Genomic DNA, 19,644 nt, shown 5'->3' with positions numbered 1-19,644 from the left:
CGTAAATCTGTCTCTAGGCTGACAAAGTGTTTTAGTGTTAACTATTTTGGGATGGTTAGAGTAATGGCAGCATCAAATCTTTTGTCTTTAATACTGAAATTACTTTTTTCTTTACTACTGAAGACAACACAAAATTTTAACTGGGTTTTTAAAATAATCCACTGTTTGTGTGCACAACTATCACTATAATGAAGTTTGAAAGTGATTCTGATGGAGGAAAAAATGAGCTAATGCCCACAAGCTTTTTAAGTCATTTGATGAACAAGATGACATGAACTTCATTAAGGAACTTTAACATAGAAATGTGTTTATGCATATGAAATTCCCCACATTGCATTTTTTGGCTTTTAGCTATAACTGCTGAAATTTATAAGTTACCTCATAAAGTGGTTCTTCAAACTCTGGGCATGCCAGGTCCTCCAGCCACTCACTATCGAGTTGACAATTAAAAAGGCAAAATTTAGTGTGACCTAATTTTAGTATAGGGAAATTAATATAAATTGAGGGTACAGATATTTGAATCAAGGAGAGCAATCACAACTGAATGTGTGGCCAGCTGTCTTCTCACCTTTATTTACGAATCATTCTATTTTTGACAGTTTTTTATAAACTCACTACCGAAGCATTAGGATTAGTCAACATGTGATTCCTCAGTGGTGACTGTGATACATTAATGGTTCCTTTGTTGGCTGTAACAGATTTTGAATGGTGTATTGTCATTGCATGTATTTTTAGAGCAAGAAGAGTGTATGAAGGTGGGATACTTTTTAGATGCCATGATGTTTGAAAACCACTTGTTTTGTTCTTGTGATTTTCTTTTTTCGTCAGTTTACTTGACTTGTTACGTATTTGCCTTAGTTGTTTGATGCATAATTGTGAATGCAGATGAATATGTTCACAATGTAGTGGCTGTAAAATCATACCAAGGTAAGGATTGTATTGGTTTAAAATCAGAGGAAAAGCTATTTTGAAGTTTTTTTGTATTAGAACAGTTTTGTTTATTTTGCAGAGTTTGAATTGTTAGTCCTTGAAACAGCAGTTGTTGCTGATTACTAACATTAAATGCTACCTTCAGAAAAGATGGTGTTTTTTTTTCTCTCGAGAGTACAAGGAAAATGCATAAAAATAACAATCGTATAGATAAAAAGGAAAAGTATGTATTTTTCTTCCAATGTAGAGCCATAGGAAAATAGTGGCTTCACACTCAGAACTCACAAATCAGCAGTCAAATGGGTAGGAAACTTCTCCATTAATTCATAATCAAATGGTGTCAATCTTACCTAATTCTAAAGGTTTATTCAGCAAACACCACAACCGATATTTCCTTAGATATTTTGATGCTTTTTAAGGAGTTAGCAACTTTGTCTTATTATCTTTGTCTTAAAATAATGCCTGGCTTTATGAGCTTGCTTGATTCGATCCTGCAGTAGTTACACATCCAAAACTAGCTTTCACTTCACAGTTCAGAGAATGGAGAATTCATGAGGCTGGATTTTAAATTTTGACCATCACACCTACTTTTAAAAAATGCTTGGGCTTCTAATAGGCTCTTAGAAACTTAGAGGTAAGCCTTGGTCTCCAAAAAAACTTGTTTTTCTTGTTCATTTAAATTGATATAAGAGTTGCAGTCTTCAGAATAAGTGTATTGTGGCATTATAAACCTAATGACACCTAATTTTGCAAGTATGTATCAGACCTGTAGAAATAAAGGGATAATTCACACAACTGTCACATACAAGTGTCTCATAAAATGGGTAGTAGTGAAGCTGCATGAATGACCAGATAAATTTCATCTGACATACAAGAAGGGTGGGATATTGAAACTTTTGAGTGAGACTTGATGGGAGCAGATCCCAGACTCTTCCATACTCTGTTTTTCACTCCCTTTCACTCCCTGTGCCTGTTCTGAAATTCTACTAAGGAGAAAAATGTTGCAGTAGGCATGTAGCTTGAGTGGTTTAGAATACATTTCTCTGCATAGGAGGTGCAATTTTACTTGGTCCTCCACTGAATAAACTATTTTGCATAGATTAAAGACTTCGTGTCACTGTGATTGATCTTGTCAACAGTGATATGATTGAATTTAGAAGCTCAAAAATGTTCAGTTTTGATATTTACTTTTTAAGTCAACAAGAATCAGTAGCATTAGTGCAATATACTGACAAAGACTGAAATATAGCTTTCATTATACTTTTATTGTCTATTGATGCTACAGCATCGTTTTTTTCAGAAGCCTGTCAGCTTTTTGCAAAGCCCCTTACTTTCATCTGCCATTTCACTAATTATGACCAGGCTGAACATGGTAGGGATTTTGGAACTAGATGATTTTAAGGTCCTTCCTTTACAACCCTAACTATTCAGTGATTCTAGGATTGCTTTTCTAGAGTTAGGGTGGAAGTTAATTTCTATTACTTGCTCTGTTTTGACTATCTGTATTGTAATATCCCAGCTGTTCAGTTTTAGAAATTTACTTATATGGAGGCAGATGGAAAAAGAATAAAATTATTTTCCCCTCAGAATAACTGAATCTGGAGTTAAACACACAGAGGAATTTCACCTAATCTAGCTTTAGCAGTTTATGTGCTACACAGCTTTGGTTGTCTAACTGTACAAGCTAGTCACAAGAAACAGGATTTTAGAGCAAGAGTTACTTTAAATGTGTAATTTCCATTGGTTCCTTTTTTATTTTCCTTTTTTTAATCTGTTCAAAATAGTTACTCTTGTCTTAGAGGACATTTCAGTAATATACTTGTGAAGGAGTTAGCTCTAGAGGTAGAAACACATAACAGCCATCTGAAAAGATAACTGAGAATTATGATGAAAATTTTGACAAAATATCTGGAGTAAGGATGTGTATGCTGGCATCAAACACTTTGAAATAGGATAAAGCACTGAATTGCAATAAAACCCTGTCACTGCACTGAAATTGTTCAGAAATTACATTAACTAGTGAAACTTTAAATAAAAAGATAAAGCTACAAAATGTAAGGAAACTTTTAAAGACAGTTTGAGTTTATTTAAGTTCAATCATGAACCAATTAATGTAAGAAAGGTACAAGCTGTTTTTATTTTATTTGATAAAGTATCTAGCATTATGTTCACCCTCAGGGCACAACAGCATGACAGCTTACTTTGTTCACCATAAAGCTTGCTTTTTCTGTTGCCTTTTATAACTTCTGATTGAAGTATTTGCAGCACTAGCTTGTTTTTAAGAATCAGTTTACAAACAGCTAGCAGTACAATTCAGTGGTTGCTTCCACCTGCGAATCAGAAAGTCAAACAATACATTATCTCTTAAAATTAGTGCTTTGGAGTTAAAATAATGATTTCTTTGTAGTAGTGGTGTTCAGGAAGGAGTAGTTTAATTAGAAAAAAAAAAGGAAATTGTTTAGGTCAGGTTTGGATTTAGGCTTGAATTAGACTTTCAAATGGCTGTCCTACCATAATTTTCTTTGGAAGAAAAAGAATTGATATATCCCTTAACACCTACTATTAATTTTTGATATAAATTATTTGCAGAACTGCTTTTAGCACAAGGCTGTGTTTCATTTTCCTTTAAAAATACTCTTTTGATTACATATTATTGTACGAAACTTCAACAAAACCAAAGATAATCTGTAATTCTCATGGAAAGTAAAGATGGGGAGGGAGAGCAAAATTTCTTATCAGCTCTAATTAACAGATTATAGTCATTCAACAATGGTTTTACTAGACTGGGAATTCATTTCGCTTGAACATCTAATTTCTCAGGGAAAGTAGATTTTTAGTAACAACTCTGACAGACTTTTCATTAATTCTTCATTTGCTATGTTAACTTTATGTGGGAACTTCTAAGCTCAGTATAAAAACTCTTTTCCCCAGTGGTTAAAAACCAAGTTCTACTGATCGTGGTTTCATCTGCAAATGAAAATCCACCTCCCTACTTTGAGCTCCCTGTTTTCCTAATGAAAGGAAGTCATAATTCTTCAACTGAAGGATAATACAGCTCAGATCTTGAAAATGTCAAATTGTTCTTTATCCTAGGATACATCCACTGGTGAGTTGTGTATCTTGAGGTACCCTTTTTTTTTTCTGTTTGAGTGAGATCTGTCTTTTAAAACAAGTCTCTTCAAAATAAACATCTTAATTTACTGTGTTCAATACTCTTAGTGTCTGGTTCCTGTTTGCTTCCTCATGGCAGAATTATTGTATTCTGATAGTGGAGGATGCAAAATAGATTGTTTCCTCCTTGGTCTGTAAATAGAATCAGTACGTATTGATGAACAGAAGAAGAAAGTTATTTAAGAGAAGGACATGTACATTCACTTAATATTTGAAGATAGGAGATAGTTTATGGATGAGAACTGTAACTGGATATGCAAAAGGCATGATGACGGGTTCAGCCCTTAAGTATGGATTTTTGCTTGCTGCTTAGGATGTTCAAATAGTATTATTGCAAGTTTTATTATGAATCAATTTGAAATTTTTAATGACTAACATGCTACTCCTGGACTATGAATGGGCTTTACGTGTCAAAGCAATTATTTGCAAGGTATATAAAACAGATTATTCTGTGTGACATAGCAAATCCTTTTGCCATTCATACTTTGACACAATCAGCAAATCACTGTACAGTTCGGAATTGCACTTTGTTGTTTGAAAAATATCTAAGCAGCTATTAGAGACTATGAAAGAAGCAATAGCAACCACATGAATTAAAATCTGACTAGAATGATACTGCAGACAACTAATTTAGCAAATGACAAATTGGATGCGTAGGGTCAAATATTAATAAGTGAGATTATTATAGGGTAGGAAAAAGTTGGTTGTAATTAAGACCTTAGCTTTCTAAAAGACAGGTGGAATGCATGGAGAGTTTGAGTACACACAGTACTTCATGTCTACGGAATTACTGGTACAGGCTGCAGACTACAGTGCATACAGTGAAGTTTTAAATATCTATTTTTTGATAATTGTATAAAAGTACAATTATTCGTTTAAAATTACTTGGAGAAAGACAACTTGTGAATGGACTACTGTCTGGTTAAGACAGATATTTATTGTTATATACAGACCTTCAGACGCTGATAAACTGGAGGGACTGGACATTACGTTTAGGCTATTTAAACGATTTATTTATGCCTTTGACTTCTTTGACTAGAGATGGGCAACTTGAAGTGCTTTATCTAAGATCAAGAAGTAAGGAGAAACAAGGCAGTTCTGGCTTAAAATGTAGTTTCCACTCTAGAAAAGCGCTATTGATAATTGGTACAAACTATTTCTGTATACAGTTGTTGCAAAGTGTTTCTACATGTTTCAAAGGTAGAGCAAAAATCTCTGATTCTGCACAGATCAGATTTGATACCTGATATTACACGTTAAACAAGTGCATTCTGAGTACTCAGCTGATGTTTGGATAGGTTTAGAAGTAATTTGTGTATCTTCCCAAGTAGAGTTTGACTGACAGGAAGTTTGCACTGATAGTAGTTTAGGATGAAATGCAATTAACAGATAATCTAATGGTCTCCAAATCAGTTACTGCAAATCTAAGAAGTTCAGATTTAAAGAAATGCAAGCATGTTAAAGACTGAAAAAATAAAATTTGTGTGATACATGATGATCATTTAATTTATTCAGGAATGTGTTAGTGATTTATTTTTTTTTTAAATTATGATACCTTGAGTGTATAGTATTATATAGTATATAGTGCATATGAGGAAGTTCTTTACTGTAAGGGTGTTGAGGCACTGGAATAGGTTGCCCAGGGAGGTTGTGAATGCTCCATCCCTGGCAGTGTTCAAGGCCAGGTTGGACAGAGCCTTGGGTGACATGGCTTAGTGTGAGGTGTTCCTGCCCATGGTAGGGGGTTTAGAACTAGATGATCTTAAGGTCCTTTCCAGCCCTAACTGTTCTATGATTCTATTCACACAATGCAACACTAGTATATTCTCAAGATAATTAGATTGTTTTCATTGTGTCTCTCTCTATTTTTTTCCTTCAGTTAGAGGGTGTGTGGACAAGAGTGAGCTTTTTCCTGTTCTGTTCACTTTCTTATTCTTCTTTTCCCCTATCTTCTAAAAGAAATGTCAAGTGCTTTTCTGAAGGCATTTTGTTGTCTTTCTGAAGTGTTTTATCCTTTCCCTGTGTTTTCTTTTGTACAAGGGATACTTTCTTTTCCTCTAAACTTGTAAATATTCTGTAATAATTTTAGCTCTTTTGTTGATAATCTCAACTCCAGAACAGTAGTAAAAAATAAGTATATCAAACACAGTCATCTTTCGAGGAGATGAGGCCCTTATTGACATGGTTTAGTGGCAGTCTTAGCAGTCCTGCAGGGATGGTTGGATTTGATAATGATTTTTTCAACCTAGTTGATAATGATTCCAGCACCAAAAAATCTTTAAGGCACATGGGACATATCCCTCCACCCCCCAAACCTACAAAGAAACTTTCGAGTAAGTCTTGAAATGTCTTATGTTTGACTTCTAAGACATTGGTACAGGTGAAGCACTGGTAAAAGTGAAGAATATTTTAGACCTACTTTTTGATATTCAGTAGAGCATAATCCCTTGAGGACTGACCTTCCTAAACTCCTTAGTTAATAGAGGTGCAGTTCAGCTTGAGCATCACAAACAATTAGAATAAAACATAATTATACACACTTCACCTCCTTCCACAATTTCTTCCCAAGAGAGGAACATATCTAGGATAGTAATTTTTCTAGAGGAAAAGCAGAACAGAAAATGTCACCAGTCAGTACACAATGTAAAGCAGCCTTGTTTCATTACTGTAGTTGGCTGATGGAATAGTAGCACTTTTAAATCTTACTTTGGGTGCTCCGTTTTGAATGCAGGCTGCAGGTGAGTTTCTCTATTTTTGCATATACGTCTATACACATGTATCATATGTACATACTGTCAACTATATCAGCTGTTTCTTAAGAGTTATCTGACCTGGAATGGAGTTTGATTGCTGAACTTCTCACTCTACCACCTTTTTAAAATAGAAATAAATAATAAAAAGGGATTTCTGATGAGACTTGATGCCTAATTAGGCAAATATAAGGCGGAAAAAAAACAAACCTTGAGAAATGTTAGTTTACATAAATAAAATTGTCTACAAGTTACTCTTCCCAATTATATCCAATATAAAATTTGCCAGGATTCCTGTTTTGGTATGTATTTGCTTCTTAACCATTCTCAAAGAATCATGTGTTAAAGAGATTTATGCATCAACTCTGAGAATGGATATTCTTCACTTACGTAACCGAGAAGCAACTTTAATGTAGTTCTCAGAATTCCATAGCCAGTGAGCCTGACTGCTGTCCTAAACCCAGGTGCAGCTGGAGGCAGGAAGGTGCTCTCCTAGAAACAAAAGTTGGTCATAGCTGGGAGGTTGAAGGTAGGCTGATGTGTTGCTCTCAAAAGCAGCAGGGATGAGTTTCAGTCAGAGTTTTAGCCTTGAGTCATTCTGAGTCCGCACCTGGAGTTTAGAACTCTGCTTTCTAGGCAGTTTCAGAATGATGGAGGAAGAAATGCCATATGCTTCTTCTTAGGTGTGGACACACCGTGGGTTGTGCCTGCATGGGCAGGCTCTGTGCCTGGGAAGTGTCTCTGACAACTCAAATTCTTGAACCAGTCACTTGGGAAAACAGTCCAGAGAAATAATCCATGTCATTCAGGTGCTTGCTCTTGTGTTTCTTTTCTTAAATGTTTCAGAAGGAAAATGGTGCAAATATGTCCTATATGTGTTTATATTTTTAAAAAGATGCCACAATAACAAAACAGCAAGTACATTTCCTAGAATCTCATTATTTCTTAGGAGTCAAGTGATGATTTGTTACTAGGATGCAAGCGAACAATTTGAGCTTCTATTTCTTTGGCACTGGTTTAATTCACAGGTGAGTGTATCAAACTACTTAATTAAGAATCATAAATACAAATATGGAAAGAATTAAAAGCTGGACAGTTTAGTTATACCTCATACACACGGCTGAACTTTTGGCATAAATATTTGATGGAAGCTTGTTTGCCAAAGTTCTAAGAGTATTAGAACCACAGCTGTTACCAAAGGATGTAGTTGTCCATTCACTGTGCTGGTAATAATCTCTCTTCTCTAGAGAAACATTTATAATTAACCCTGGGTACTATTCCCAATATCCAGTCCAGTCTTTTCAAAAAAATAGGTTCTTAAGTAGGCTTCTTTTCTTAACAGTAATTTTTGTCTCCTGAGAGAAGATTATCTTGTCCTGGTGGCAAATTTGATTTTATCTATATTGGTTTTATGTATTTGCCAGTCTTTAAGAAGTTTTAGTAGTGGATGTTTTCCCATGCATAACAGGAGTATGAAAAAGGTTCTCACTATGGATGGAGCTGGAATGCAAACACGAAGTATCATTGGAATTCTTTTTATTATGGTAGGTTTTTTTGTTTTTTTGTTTTTTTGTTATTTTTTTTTTTAATTGATGTATCAGTTTCCCATACAATTGTATTCCTTCAAAAATAAATACAGAAAAAGTTCCCAGTATTTTTTGTGAATTTGCAAAAATTTTCTAGAGGTGATTCCATATGTTACTAATGTTACCATGTAGGCTGGCACTCCAACAAGACAAGTTTTGTTTGAGCAGTTCCAAAATATGCCTGTATTCTAAAAAAAACCTATGTTATGCTGTGTTTACTCTTTAAGCGATGTGAATTAGTCCTTCTGGAATAGGAATGGTCCTACTGGTGTTTCTTGACCTCAGTCTTTAGCCTCCAGGGTCTTGTGTGCCTGCTGTTGTCCTAGTGTTGCTGTACCACTGTTGACAGGGACCCAGAAGGTTGCCCAAGGCCTTGTGTGGGAAGAATAGATTTGATTTTTGTATGGACTGCTATTTCTACTGGTTTTCAAATTTTAGCACATTAAGTTAACAAAGGATTTATTGACTGACTATGGCTGAGTGAAGGACAGCTCCTAATAATTACTGTTCTGTACTCCCAGGATTGCTTATTGCAAGTGGAGTCCAAAATGAAGGGAAGCATTCAGGTAAGACTCTGAATTGCTGGGAACAGTTAGGAGTTGGCTTACTCAGCTGTTTTTCCCAAAAAGCCACATGGGAGGAAAGGGTAGCAAAACCAACTCTAGCTACTTTCCTGACAAGACTTTTGACACTGTGGTAAAGAGAGCTTGAACAGAGATGAGATCTACTCTTTATAGTTTAGATTACTATGTATTTACTTCTGGCTGATAAAGGGAAGCTGAAGCTTTGTAACTGGAGGGCAAGTTACAAAGTCAGGTTCTGAAGAGATGGTACCATTTGTGAGGTTGTGAGGGAGAAAAAGCTGTGCAGCTCAGTGGTAAACAGCTTACATCTCAGTGTGTTGGCAGCATTTGAAATACTCTAGCAAGTATATTATGAAGTTCTTGCTTTAATAGTTTCTTCTGTTGGGTCTTTTTAGTGTAAAATTCTTCCATGTAAGCTTGTTTGTGCCTCGAACATGTATTTTGCTGTTAATGTTATAACAGGAAACTGCATATCATTTTTCATCTATTTTATTTAATTATTGATCCTTTCAACTTTACAAGACTTAATTAGAATTTGCTGTATTGAACACAACAAAAAAATTAAATTTGTTGAATTAGTAAATAACAGAGAATTAGCAGTAGTTTAGTGATTTAATTAACACAGCTTTATTCCAGCACACTAGTTAATGAAAGGTAAGCATTGGGCCATCTGGTACTGTTTCAGGAAACAGAACTGCCTTATTCCGTACCTTCCTCTTGGCTGTTATTTGCATTTTGATGAATCCACTAGTTCTGCTCTTTCAGATGAAGTCCCTAAACCACTACAGGAACCGTGAAGATAAAATGTTTTTTTTTATTTGTAAGGTGATTTTAGGCACTATTTTGTTTCACAAAACTCTTCAATATTCTAAATGTTGAATGCCACAATAAGTATTATCCATTCAGAAGGCTATATTATCTACCCATCACTCCTATGCCATCTAATTAAAAGCATCGCATGTTTGCTCAGTGGTGGTCAAGTTGTTGCAGGGTGCCAGGGGACTGGGAACGGTAGAAACTATTTTTCTTAAAGGGGTACATTTATCTTGACAGTAAAAACTGCCAGGTTCCCAGTGAATAGTAATGCAAGACACCGCACAATCTCCGGTCCGGGAGCTCTGCTCTGGCTGCCCCGGTGGTGGCCAGCATAGGCACACAGACAGAGCAGATGAGAGGGGAAGCTGTGGTGCAGAGCTCGGAGTGTAGAGAGTGCCTGCACTGGTCTTGTGAGGGAATGGTGCACAATGGGCAGGGCTGCACTCGGTGCTCCCTGGTGGAGGTCCTCCTGCAGCAGGAGCTGAGCTGCGGGATGCTGTTAATAGACTGCGAGATGTCAGGGAAGCTGAGAGGAAGCAGGAATGCTTGCTCCCGGCCCAAACTGTGCAGGGGCCTCGAGCTTCACCTCTAGCTCATGAAGGAAAGAAGGAGGCCGTTAACCTGGGAAGCTGGGAATTAGTGACAAAAAAAAACAACAAAAAAAGAAGGAAAAGAACAACCAAAAGCAAGGGGCTTCCCCCTAAATCTGTTGTCCCCACACAGAACCGCTTTGCTGTCCTGCAGGGGGCTAATGAGGAAACGCACTCGAGCCAGAAACAGCCGGCTGATGCCCTGATCAAAATCTCTACTGGTGCTGCCAGGAAAAAGTGGCGGGTCATCATAGTAGGGGACTCTACACTGAAAGGGACAGAAGAACTTGTCTGCCTGCCTGACCCCGTCTCAAGGGAGGTGTGTTGCCGGATCAGGGATGTGGCAGAGATGCTGCCTACTCTAGTAAGTCCCACGGACTATTACCCACTCCTGGTGATACATGTGGGTGCTAGGGATATAGATAGTAGTAGCCTGGGTAACATAAAGGACTACAGAGCCCTGGGAGAGGTGGTTAGGGGCTCTGGAGCTCAGATAGTCTTTTCGTCAATTCTCCTGGATACAGGGGAGGACCTAAAAAAAGCTAGGAGGATTAGCCAGGTTAATATAATGGTTAAAAGGGTGCTGTCACAGGACCCAAGTTTGTAGGCCAGGTCTAGTGGGGGCTGGTGGAGCTGGTCTGATGATAAAGAAGGGAAAGAGCAGTTTTGGTAGGAGGTTTGCCAGACTTGTCAAGGAGGCTTTAAAGTAGATGTGTTGGGGGAGGGGAGCATCATTCCATCCCAACACACCCAGTCAGTTGCCAGAACCTATAATAAATGCTTGGAGCAATGTAGAGATATCCCAGCCTCTCCAGCCAATGAGCTGGCTTCAGTTGGAGCTCAGCTCAGATGCCACTATACAAATGCCTGTAGCATGGGGAACAAACCAGAGGAATTAGAGATGTGTGCACGTCTACGGGGGTATGATATAATAGGCATAGCAGAAACATGGTGGGATGGCTCCTATGACTGGAGTGTTGGAATGGAAGGTTACAGGCTCTTTAGAAAAGACAGGCCTGGCAGGGAGGGAGGGGGAGTTGCCCTTTATGTTATTAGGGATAGGCTGGAGAGTATGGAACTCTGTCTGGGGACAGGTGAGCAGTCCACAGAGAGTTTGTGGGTCAGGGTTAAAGGGAATATAGCTATGGGAGACATTACTGTGGGCATCTGTTACAGACCGCCTGATCGAGGAGAACCTGCGGATGAAGCACTCCATAGACAAATAGGAAAAGCCTCACGCTCACAGGCCCTTGTTCTCATGGGTGACTTCAACAAACCTGACATCTGTTGGAAGGACGGTACGGCCCGGCACAAGCAATCCAGGAGGTTCCTCGATTGTGTAGAAGACCACTTCCTTCTGCAAGTAATAGAGGAGCCAACAAGGAGAGGTGCCGTGCTTGACCTTGTGTTCACCAACAGGAAAGGGCTTTTTGGAAATGTGACTCTCCAGGGCAGCCTTGGATGCAGTGATCACGAGATGCTCGAATTTGAGGTCCTCAGGACATTGAGAAGAGCGTGCAGCAAGCTCACTGCCTTGGACTTCAAAAGAGCAGACTTTGGCCTCTTCAGGTACCTGCTTAGTAAGGTTCCATGGGATAGAGCCCTAGAGGGAAGGGGGGGCCGAAGACTGTTGGTTGATAGTCAAGGATCACCTGCTACAAGCTCAGGAGTGTTGCATCCCAACTAGAAGGAAGTGCAGCAGGAGGGCCAGGAGACCTCCTTGGATGGATAAGGAGCTCCTGAGGAAAATTCAAATGAAAAAAGAGGCTTATAAGTGGAAGCAAGGACAGGTGGCATGAGAAGAGTACAGGGATGTTGTACAGGAACCTAGGGACCAAGTTAGGAAAGCTAAGGCCCAGTTAGAATTAAACTTAGCTAGAGGTATTACAGATAACAGGAAGGGATTCTACAAGTACATAGCAAATAAAAAACAGACTAGGGAGAATGTAGGCCCCCTCAGGAAGCTCTCAGGAGAACTGGCTACACAGGATTTGGAGAAGGCTGAGGTTCTGAATGACTTCTTTGCCTTGGTCTTCACTGGCAAAGGCTCTGACCACACCACCCAAGTCTTGGAAGGCAGATGCAGGGACTGTGAGAATGAAGACCTTGCGCCCACTGTAGGAGAGGAACTGGTTCGAGACCATCCTAAAAATCTGAATGTGCACAAGTCCGTGGGTCCTGATGAGATCCATCCGCGGGTCCTGAAAGAGCTGGCAAATGAAGTTGCTAAGACACTGACCATCATATTTGAAAAATCATATCCTTCAGGTGAAGTTCCAGATGACTGGAAAAAGGGAAATATAACCCCCATTTTCAAGAAGGGGAAAATGAATGACCCAGGGAATTACAGACCAGTCAGTCTCACCTCTGTGCCTGCCAAAATCTTGGAGCAGATTCTCCTGGAAGGCATGCTAAGGCACATGAAAATCAACAAGGTGCTTGGTGACAGCCAGCATGGCTTCACTAAGGGGAAATCCTGCCTGACCAATTTGGTGGCTTTCTATGATGGGGCTACAGAACTGATGGACAGGGGTAGAGCAGCTGATGTCATCTAATTGGACTTGTACAAAGTGTTCGACACTGTCCCACACAAAATCCTTGTCTCTAAACTGGACCGACATCAATTTGATGGATGGACCACTCGGTGAGTAAAGAACTGGCTGGATGGCCACACCCAAAGAGTTGTGGTCAATGGCCCAGTGTCCAGCTGGAGACCAGTAACGAGTGGTGTCCCTCAGGGATCGGTCTTGGGACCGGTCTTGTTTAACATCTGCGTCGCTGACATGGACAGTGGGATTGAGTGTGCCCTCAGCAAGTTTGCCGATGACACCAAGCTGTGTGGTTCGGTTGATACCCTGGAGGGAAGGAATGCCATCCAGAGGGACTTTGACATGCTTGTGAGGTTGGCTGATGCCAACCTCATCAGGTTTAACCATGCCAAGTGCAAGGTCCTACACCTGGGTCAGAGCAATCCCAGGCACAGCTACAGGTTGGGCAGAGAAGAGATTCAGAGCAGCCCTGCAGAGAAGGACTTGGGGGTGTTGGTCAAAGAGAAAATGAACATGAGCCGGCTTCAGCGTGCACTTGCAGCCCAGAACCCCAACCGTATCCTGGGCTGCATCAAAAGGAGCATGACCAGCAGGTCGAAGGAGGTGATCCTGCCTCTCTACTCTGCTCTCATGAGACCTCACTTGGAGTATTGTGTGCAGTTCTGGTGTCCTCAACATAAAAAGGACATGGAACTGTTGGAACAAATCCAGAGAAGGGCCACAAGGATGATCAGGGGACTGGAGCACCTCCTGTATGAAGATAAACTGAGAAAGTTGGGGCTGTTCAGCCTGGAGAAGAGAAGGCTGCGTGGAGACCTCATAGCAGCCTTCCAGTATCTGAAGGGGTCCTATAGGGATGCTGGGGAGGGACTCTTCCTTAGGGACTGTAGTGCCAGGACAAGGGGTAATGGGTTCAATCTTAAACAGGGGAAGTTTAGATTGGATATAAGGAGGAAATTCTTTCCTGTGAGGGTGGTGAGGTACTGGAATGGGTTGCCCAGGGAGGTTGTGTGTGAATGCTCCATCCCTGGCAGTGTTGAAGACCAGGTTGGACGAGGCCTTGGGTGATGTGGTTTAGCATAAGGTGTCCCTGCACACGTCAGGGGGGTTGGAACTAGATGATCTTAAGGTCCTTCCCAACCCTAATTATTCTATGATTCTATGATTCTATCTACGGGAGCTCCTTCCCTGAACTTGCATCATTCTGTATTCTTCTAGCTAAATTAATAAAAAGTTTTAAATTTATTTTAAAATAACATAGGGTAAATATTTTGCTGTTGAAATTCATTTTTAGGGAGCTTAAGCTTCTGAATTATGGATGTTTGAAATTTTCACCTAAGTATTCCAGAATGTCACTAAAATGTACTTGCACTGCCTGCCAAGAATTAATGCATGACATTTGAAGTCATCTAAGTAAAAAAAAAAAAACAAAACCCAACCCTACAACCCAACTGAAACCTGAGAAAAACAACTAAAATAATCCCAAAATAAAGAAAAGTTATTGGTTCTGTTCCTGCATTCTGCTGAAAAACAAAGCAAAGCAAACATTCCCCTGAAGGATTCACTTTTCCCAGCAAGTATTTGAGATCCATGACTTGTGCTATATACTTTATCAATTGACAAAGCTAATTCTTTGTTATCATTTAAAAAGTGTCAGGATGTGAATAGAACTGAAGGATAGTAGAAGAACTGAAAGATATTTTTGTGCTTTATAATGATTTGTTTTGGCTATCAAAAGCTGATTTGTATCAATATACTCCTTTAATCAGTAAACTACTTGTAGTTATTCGGATACCAGTAAGTTTTCTTGAAGACCTGAACAGAGGAAGAATGAGGATAGATGTACTGAAGTAACTAACTCCCCTGTTTATTCAAGATCTTATGTTTTCAGGGAGACTTGATTCTAAGTGGTCAACGATTTTAGTCCTTACATGCCATCACTTTGGCTTGGAAAACTGTATACAATTTACAAATTGTAATTGATGGTAATTACAATATTGTGTCCTCTAAGGAAGACCTTTTGCTCCACAGTTTACTTGGTGACACATTCACAGAATCATAGAATCTTTTAGTTGAACATTAAGATCATTGAGTCCAGCCATTAACCTGGCACTGCCAAGTCCCCCACTAAACCTTGTCTAAGTGCCACATATACACATCTTTTAAATACCTCCAGGGATAGGGACTCCACCACTTCCCTGGCTTTCTAATGCTTGACAACCCTTTTGGTAAAGAAATTTTTCCTGACACCCAGTTTATACCTCACTTGGTGCAACTTGGGTCTATTTCCCCTTGTCCTATTGCTTGTTACCTGGGGAGTTGCAGAGAGCAGTAAGGTCTCCCCTCAGCCTCCTGTTCTGCAGGCTAAACAGTTCAGTTCCCTCAGCTAGTGCTCAGAAGACTGGTGCTCTAGGCCCTTAACCAGCTTCACTGCCCTTCTTTGGACACATCTTGGCACCTCTGTGTCTGTCTTATTGTGAGGGGCCCAGAACTGAACGTGGCATTTAAGGTGTGGCTTTACCAGTGCCCAGTACAGGGGGAAAATCACCTCCTTAGTCTTGCTGGCCATGTGTCGTGGTTTAAACCCAGTCAGGCAACTCGTTCACTCACTCCCCCCCTTCTTGCCCTCCCCCTACTCCCGGAGGGACGGAGAGGAGAATCGAAATGAATGCAACTCCCACGGGTGGAGGTAAGAACAGTTTAGTAACTAAGGTATAACACAAATCACTACTGCTACCACCAATAATAATAATGATAAAGGAAATAACAAGGGAAGAGAATACATCACCTCACCACCAGCTGACTGATAACTCGCCCCCCCAGCCCGACCAAGCACTGACTGATAACCTCCTCCAACCCTGCAGTCCCCCAGCCCTTCCGGCTAACTCCCAGTTACATCCTGGGCATGATATGCTGTGGTACGGAATACCTTTTTGGCTAGCTTGGGTCAGGTGTCCTGTCTCTGCTTCCTCCCAGCTTCCCCTCCTCCCTGGCAGAGCATGAGGCTCACAAAGTCCTTGGCCAAACCATTGTTATCAGCTCTGTTCCTGAGCCGAAAGTCAAAACACTGCACTGCACCAGCTACCAAGAAGGAGAAACATGACTGCTACTGCTGAACCCAGGACACCATGCTGTTTCTGATAGAGTCCAGGATGCTGTTGGCCTTGTCCACCTGGGTATGCTGATGGCTCCTATTCAGCCAGCTGTCAACCAAAATCAACCAACACCCACAGGTCCTTTTCTGCCAGGCAGCTTTCCAGCCACTCTTCCCTAAGCCTGTAGTGTTGCATGGTTGTGGTGTGACCTAAGTGCAGGACCAAGCACTTAGCCTTGTTAAACTTCATACAGTTGGCCTCAGCATATCAATCCATCCCAAAAATGAGAGTTCTGTGTTTTAATTGGGTTTATTCCTATTACCTGATAAGTGAGAAGAGGGCTGGAACTGCAAGTAGAAGATTAAGAGTAGAATTTTGTTATGAAAGCACACAGGTGCCATTTGTGTGGTTAGAGGGTGGTATCTTCTTGCGCATTTAGCCCAGTATTGGAAAAGATGAAAGTCTGGTAGGAGTCTGAAGAATGGGACTGGCCACTGGGAAAAAACAGTTGAAAATCTCTTGGAGGGAGGCTGTTAGAGACAACCAAATTTTTCCAGCTTGTCTTCAACAGCATATTATTCCCTAACTTTAACTTCATTGGTGGCTTTTTCATTTAAAATTCAGATTGCAAAGTGGCTTTATTAAAGCCTAAATATAGCTTTGAAGCTATTGCCTACTTGGTGGGAGGGAAACAGAAGTTATTTGCCTTTTGAGTCAGTGCTAATTATATTTTCCCTTGAAAACCTTTGCCATCAACTTGGTTCCGCAATTAAACAGTGCAGCTGAAAAATGTCTGCTTTCTACCCCAGAAGTCATTTGCTAAAAAAGTTTTTAAATGTGCTAATCATGTCTGCATTCTTCTCCACAGTCTGTCTTTTTTCTCGCTCATTGCATAGAGTTGTTTTAAGTATCAGAATGGATGTAATGTGCAGAAACAGCTTTTCATCCAGAAACAGTAAGGGTTGCTTGATGCCTGCTGCAGTTCAGTTTTTATTCATTTAGATTTCATCTTTTCTTGTATAACTTGGTGCCGTTTAGGCAAAGTAACACTAGCCTAAGGCAAGCACACTGGCTGTAACTGTATTAACCAAGGAGTGTGGCCCAGTGGGAGCAGTAGACCTTTATAGCAGGACAGTTTGTAGTGAGGATCTGGCCTAACTAAATATTTCAGTCATTAGCTCTTACTTGCTCCTCTATACTGGTGGATATCTATTCCTGTATCATCAGGTACCTTCCTGGACTGAATATTTGATTAGTTTAACTTGATAGAAATACACTCCGTATGTCCCATGATCATTTGTAGGGTGAAATGAGGCACAGCAAGAGAAGGCAATTGGAATACTTGCTTCTGACCTGGATGGACCAAAATGCAAATATGCTCAGATAGATCTGTTCCAGGAGTCAGTCTTGTCAGTCAGTCAGTCAACCACCAATGACCATTCAATTAGTAGTTTTTAGTAGAGAATTTGAAGTAAAATACCTCAAAATGTACGTTGTCTGAGTATTGAGTCCTCAGCACCTAGTGTTTTTCTCTGCAGTTCTTCTCATGCTGCACTGCCTACCTGTGTAGACACAGTCACAGGGAATTAATATTTCACTTGCCTCAACAGAGGTAATAAGAGTTACCCTACATAATTTTGCATGAATGTGGAGTCTGATGCAGGGCTCAAGCTTGTTTTTCACTCTTTGTAATCTGCTTATTATAGCAGGATGTGTGGTTTTATTGTGATACATTAAGGGCCATTCCTCTTCTTTCACTAAATAAAAGTGAATACAGCACTATACAGTGTGCATAGTCTTTTACCCATGAATGGCAAGTTATTTGGGATCAATGTGTTCAGTACTTCCCAGAAGCCACAAAATTTTCCTTGATAATCACTGTTTAACTGTCATGCTTCCCTACACAAATTTAATTTCAAACTTTCCCCCTACAGTTGTAGTAATTTTAAATGTGTGACTGCAGTTAGCTAAAATGCTAACTGTGAATTGAGTTTGACACACTTCTCTCAGCACTGTTTTAATGAAGAATTAAATATCCTTCATCCTTTCTGAAGTCTGGATTTAGTGGGTTAGCTAACCATCAATCAGAGGTTCATGACTGCTTTCCATTACCTTTCCAATCATATTGTGTGAGGTTTCTTTCACTATTTTAGTATCCAGGAGCCTGGCAGCTAGACACTAAGTGATGTGACTCGCATCTGTCATGTCTGGCTCATTCTTTCTCCTATCCCCAATGTGATAATTCTATCGTTTTTGTAGTAATGTGTTTTGCTGCTGTTGTTATTATTATTATTATTTGTATATATATATTGCTATTAGACCAAATGAAAATTAAACTTTTGAAAGACTTCTTTTGTGGATGCACATTTTAGCCATGCTGTGGCCAACAGAAAATGGAGTAGCAGGGAGACTTAGTCTTCCTAGCTTCTCTGTGCAGTCAGTAACGAGAGGGAGAATCCATAGTGTAACTCAAAGCAGAAATAACTTAGTCTATGCATAACTGCACTTTAGCAGTCAGCTTAAATTGTGAGGAGAAAATAAGTATGCTGGGAAGTTACATATTTTGAATCTACTTTGGAGAAGTGTCTCGCTTTGATATTGATGGCTCTCTGCAGTTGCTTAGACAACTACGTTGGCTGCATAGGCAGTGTGAGTACCCTCCCTTTTCATGCTGAAATATTTCCATAATTTCATCTTCTAGAGGGGTGGTTTCATTTCCTTACTACTTATTGGTAGTTTTCTTTTGTATTCACAACATACAGATGTAATCTCACAGGTAAAATCTTTGAGCTGGTAAACTGGTCTCTCATACCTTTTTTTTTTCCTCCATTAGGAGTATTTGCAGATCTCTATTTTTAACCATAGGAAAAAAATGTGCTCTGTTTCTGGTGAATAATATCACATAAATGAACATTACTAGTCACATTAAAAACTTCAGCAGGTGCAGTGCATTGCTTTCCTGGTGTGGTTATTTGGTTTACAGTGCTGTTGGAATTGGGGGATATAAGATTAGAGGTAGAAGTAAACTCTGGAATTTCAGAATTATTGTATTATATTTAAAATACTGTACTGCTGATCTTTATCTTCTGGAAAGTCTGTGAGGGAGAAGTAACTGACCTTGGAAGATTAACAACTAACTTTATATAGTTTTTGATGCAGAGGATGAGGTCTTGCTATGATAAATTATTTGTAGCATGTGAATAAGAAAAAACAGATACAAGCAGTATAGAAAGTACCTTCTATGCAGACGTGAATCCAGTTGGAAAGACTTAAAAAAAAACAACTAACCAACTGAAAAACACCACCACCACCACCATCTGCCTGCCTCAAATCCAAAACCACAAGGAGAAGTGAAGGGTTTCTGTGTCATAAAGCTGTGGCTGTTCTCAGTGATAACAGATAATCTGAATCTGTGTCTTGATTTTTATGGTATTTGAAGGAAGTTTCAAAAACTGTAGGCAATGAGTAGAAGACTTTTTATTTGTTAAGGTAGATAATTCTAAAAATGTTGAATTTCCCTCTACTAATTGGATAAGATAGTGTTATTTAACCTGGTGTACTGCTAGTGTATGA

Source organism: Pezoporus wallicus, unplaced genomic scaffold (assembly GCF_028554395.1).
Source record: "Pezoporus wallicus isolate ANWC-B61680 ecotype Strahan unplaced genomic scaffold, APGP_CSIRO_Pwel_v1 contig_4710, whole genome shotgun sequence".
Lineage (NCBI taxonomy): Eukaryota > Metazoa > Chordata > Aves > Psittaciformes > Psittacidae > Pezoporus > Pezoporus wallicus.
This window is presented reverse-complemented; position numbering follows the sequence as displayed.